At 36.1% G+C, this 4205-nt stretch overlaps 1 long non-coding RNA gene across 1 annotated transcript; it reads right to left on the minus strand.

Moving 5' to 3' along the window:
• Window positions 1-1073: 1073 nt before the first annotated feature.
• LOC121966495 lies at window positions 1074-3908 on the minus strand. The gene is made up of 5 exons (XR_006107590.1): window positions 3839-3908; window positions 2794-2875; window positions 2200-2312; window positions 1858-1905; window positions 1074-1113 (listed from the first exon to the last, which is right to left on the minus strand). It is a non-coding gene; the product is annotated as an uncharacterized LOC121966495 (long non-coding RNA).
• Between the last annotated feature and the right edge of the window lie 297 nt (window positions 3909-4205).

The raw sequence follows: 4205 nt of genomic DNA on the forward strand, positions 1-4205 counted from the left end.
AAAGGTCTGGGCTCACTCTTCTATTCTGCAAGATTGTTTCCGCATCTCACACTGGTACTTTCAGCTGTTCCAATGTATTTTTTTTCTGGATAAGTTGCAGGAACCATTCATTGTTGGATTCATGACGATTTTTTTTTTCGAGTGCAGCTTCAGCTCAAATGCCTCTACTTCAGCCTCTCACCACCTATGCCTCCCCATCAAATCACCGTTATCAGCCAACTTCCTCCATCTGCAAACTCTTCAATAAATGCTTTTTACCCCTTTACCTCATTGTCTGCTGGTCTTGCTCTTGGGTCCATTTTGTAACAACAGCAAATACAGGAAGAGTGTCCTTGGCATGCTAGTTGCAGGAATGTCCAACAGATTACTTGTGATATGACTGTTTATTTTACTTTCTAAAGATGTCTCTGATATATTTCCGGCCACACAATTGTACAAGTTGGTTACAATGATGAGCTGCTGTCAGGTCAAGACCCTTGTGAGGATGATGAGCAGGCAGATGATCTGTTTCTGACAGTTTTTTGCAGAAATTCTTCAGTTGTGCAAATCAATTTTGCATCAGCGAAGTGGTCTGTGTTGTGGGGCAAGTTGGATGTACTGCCAAATTAAAGGAAAGATCTTTGTAGACATCTTATGGTAGTGAAATGAACATTCAGTAAGTGGACATTCCTGTAGTCAGCAGGCCAATGACTTGCTCCCTCAAAACTTCTGACATCTGTGGCATTGTTGTGTGATCAAACTGCATTTTTGATTGGACTTTAATTGTGACCATTTAGATGCACACCTTTGTAATAATAATGCTGTTTAATTTAATTGCTGTTTGATTATCTTGGAAAAGTAAAAGATCTCACTAAAACAGATTTTAACAAATTTGGGACGACAATTTGTTAAAACATAAATCTATTGAATGCACAAAGAAAGTCTTGGATCTTTAATTTACAGCTGTGAAAATGGAAGCAAAACAAAAACATTACATTGAAATTTTTGGTCAGTATAGTGGCTTAGTCAAAGCAAGATATTACTGTATAGAAAATATAAGTGACCACTAAATGTATTCATTAACATACTGTGCATCTCACCTTTATCGCTTGCATCACTGGTGGATGGACCATCCTGAGGATCAACATTGACATTTGTCTTTTAAAATATTATTTGATCATGAAAATGCATTCCCACGACTTTTGTCCTCTAACAAGCCTCTTCAGGCTCAAACACACAATTATCTATTGAAACACTGAAATTTGCATTAGTGTTCTCGACCAGTCTGGTATGAGTTTGGTGAAACCCTAGGAGATGGAGCCCCGAAAGGGGCTAACGTGATCACATTCAGTGTCCTTTTTCTTCAGTCAACATTGTAATCCTATGAGACTATTCTTCAGTCAAAGATGACTGTCTTTGCACACCTCATAGCCTAAAATGCAGTTCCACGATTTTTAAATAAAATGCAGCTTCTGCACTATAGGCAGCAGAATCTGTATATTTGTATATACATTTTTGTATTCTTGAACTTTAGTATTTTGAAAGTATTTCTCCTGTCACCCAAACCATTACGATTAAACTTTGTGTGTTGGATGTTATTATTATGTTGTCTGTGATATGTCTTTGTTTTTGTTCTGCACAGATCTAACTGCTGCCTGCCCACCTACCTGCTCTCATCGCAGGGCTCTCCAAAGCTCTGTTGCCCCATGTGAAGCTGGCGACATGTCACATCACATGAAGCTTACCCAAATTAAGGAATATGTAGGATATCACTCCAGAAATAACTGTAAACATATTGCTTTGCTACGAACTTGTTTGACCAGCTAGTGAACTGTGACTTAGATAACATGTAACTGTATGAAACTGTGTTTAACTCACTTGAGCAGAAAAATCAGCCGGTTCCTGATTTGTTATGTTTTGTTCCCCCTAATGAATAAAGAATATAGTTGCAAATCAATAACTGTTAAAGGTGCTGTATATAACCTTGGAGGAAAATAGCTGGTTGTTGGGTCTCATTCACAGATCTTCAAATACCAACGTTTTGGGTAGCTGGAATGAACAACCTACCCAAAGCATTGGTATTTGACGACCTGTGAGAGACACTCAACAGTCATCTTTCCTTAGTATTACACTGTTAGAAAATGTTGAATCCTAGTAAATGGTATTGTTCTCAACAAGATTTGTGTATTTGTTAATTGTCTTCATAGTGCAGAACCTTACCTTTAATAACTTGAATTTCTTCTTGAATTTCATCCTTATTCCCGATTTTTTGATCACTTCTTTGATTTCTCCATCATCAAGTTCGTAAAAACTTTCCTTGTCAATTTTTTCTTCTGTAATTCAAAATATTCAGTTGATTCATGGCCATACAAAAACTTAAAACTAATTTCAATTTGCTGCAGATATCCTTATATAAGAAGTGACAAAGGTGTGAGCATTATGGCATCACAGAGCTGAGTCTAGTTCTATGAGCTAAATGCATATATACTGTATTTCATGTCATTTTGTCTTTGTTTCAGTGCTTCTTGTGCTCTGATCTTCATCTCAATAACCCAAAAGATGTGACTCTTTTCAATGAATGCATCACGTATAAGGACTGGTAATGCATTTGTACTCTGAACACAGACAGCAATTGCCAATCTGACATTGGTCTCTCCCTTTCTTTTTTTAAAACTGTTTGTCAGTGATACATCAACATTGTATGGATTGACATTTCAGCATTTTGTATTGCTGTATTAGTCGTTACCTAGATGCTTCAGTAGGGCATATCAACATAATATAATATTTGTGCTCAAAAAGAACAATATACTTTACCTTTGAATATCGGTATCAACTCACTGAGACCCCATTCAGTTAATTTGTCGCAAACAAAATCATCCATGACCAAGAGCTGTAACTGTAAAAGGTTAAGAATAATAAACAAGTAATTATGTATTTAAATCAGCCATTACTACTTGACATGTTTGAGACAGTTATGATCAATAATATTTAATTGAAGGAAAAGAAATAATAATATTCTCCATACGCTGGATGACAGTGAGTTAATGGCATGCTACGGATGAGATTGTGTTTGGTGCATGTTTATGGCTGATCTGATTAGAGATGTGCTCACATCTCCCACAGAACACAGTACTGATTGTAAGTCTGTCCACAACCTTGGTCAAGACTTAAATATCTCCACAACTAATCAGGAAATTTAGGAAACTATTTATTTCATTAAGGTCTGATCTCCAGACCATTAATGTCGTCAGAGGATTGATCTTAATCCTCGTCTTCTTCCTTGTAGTTACTTCCTTGTCAGCCAGTTTGTCTTTGTGTGGACACACTGCTTTCTCTCTCTCTGTTTCTCTCTCTCTCTGACACACACACACACACACACACACAGTCTTTAGGATATATTGTGTTTTCAGCTGTGCTTTTTGCTATGTTTGAATAAATGTTTTTGGAATCATGCTTGCTGTCTGTTTGCTATTTTACAAAGGAAAACAATTGCTAACCTCTGCTGCATTAGGAACTTCAAAATCCTTCAATAGTTATTACTGATGTGGAAATTTCAGCTCTAGTTAGTTTGCATTTTTGTTTTTAACCAGGATTCCAAATTGAAAGTTTGGACAATTTTATGAGACTGACATTATCAATTGGCTATCATTGGTCTTAAAAGCATAAAGATTATATTCCTACTTTTTCTTCCTCTGTTTGCTTGTGCAGTAAATGAAAAAGGCAACATAACTATATTGTCATAAGTCAGCCTGCTGTTTTAAACAAAAATCTGCACAACCATATCTCATTTGTGCAGCAAAATATTAACTTAATTAATCAATGGAATCAATATTGTATTTGATAATTAAAATGTACTTACGTTTTTTTCCTTTAATTTTCATGAAGTACATGAACTCTTTACTCGATACTCGTTGAGTGGACTCTTTTACAATAACTGCCCTGCCCTGCACAGATAAAGATCATTTGGTGAAAGAGATCACATGACAGAGATCACATGGTTTTAATGAGTCTAACCATTGCTGCAACAACAAGACATGAATAAACATGTAAGACATAGTTTATAGGGGTATAGAAATGGCTTTGACACAAGTTTAGACCAATGTGAGTGTTAAAGTTCTTACTCAGCACTGCTCCCGCAAGCTGGAACAGGTATTTTAGTCGTTAGTCATTCACAAGTTACTTTTGATTTGCACAGAAAATATTATTTATTCTCAATTCAGTGGTTA

This window comes from Plectropomus leopardus, unplaced genomic scaffold, assembly GCF_008729295.1.
Source record: "Plectropomus leopardus isolate mb unplaced genomic scaffold, YSFRI_Pleo_2.0 unplaced_scaffold24797, whole genome shotgun sequence".
NCBI lineage: Eukaryota > Metazoa > Chordata > Actinopteri > Perciformes > Serranidae > Plectropomus > Plectropomus leopardus.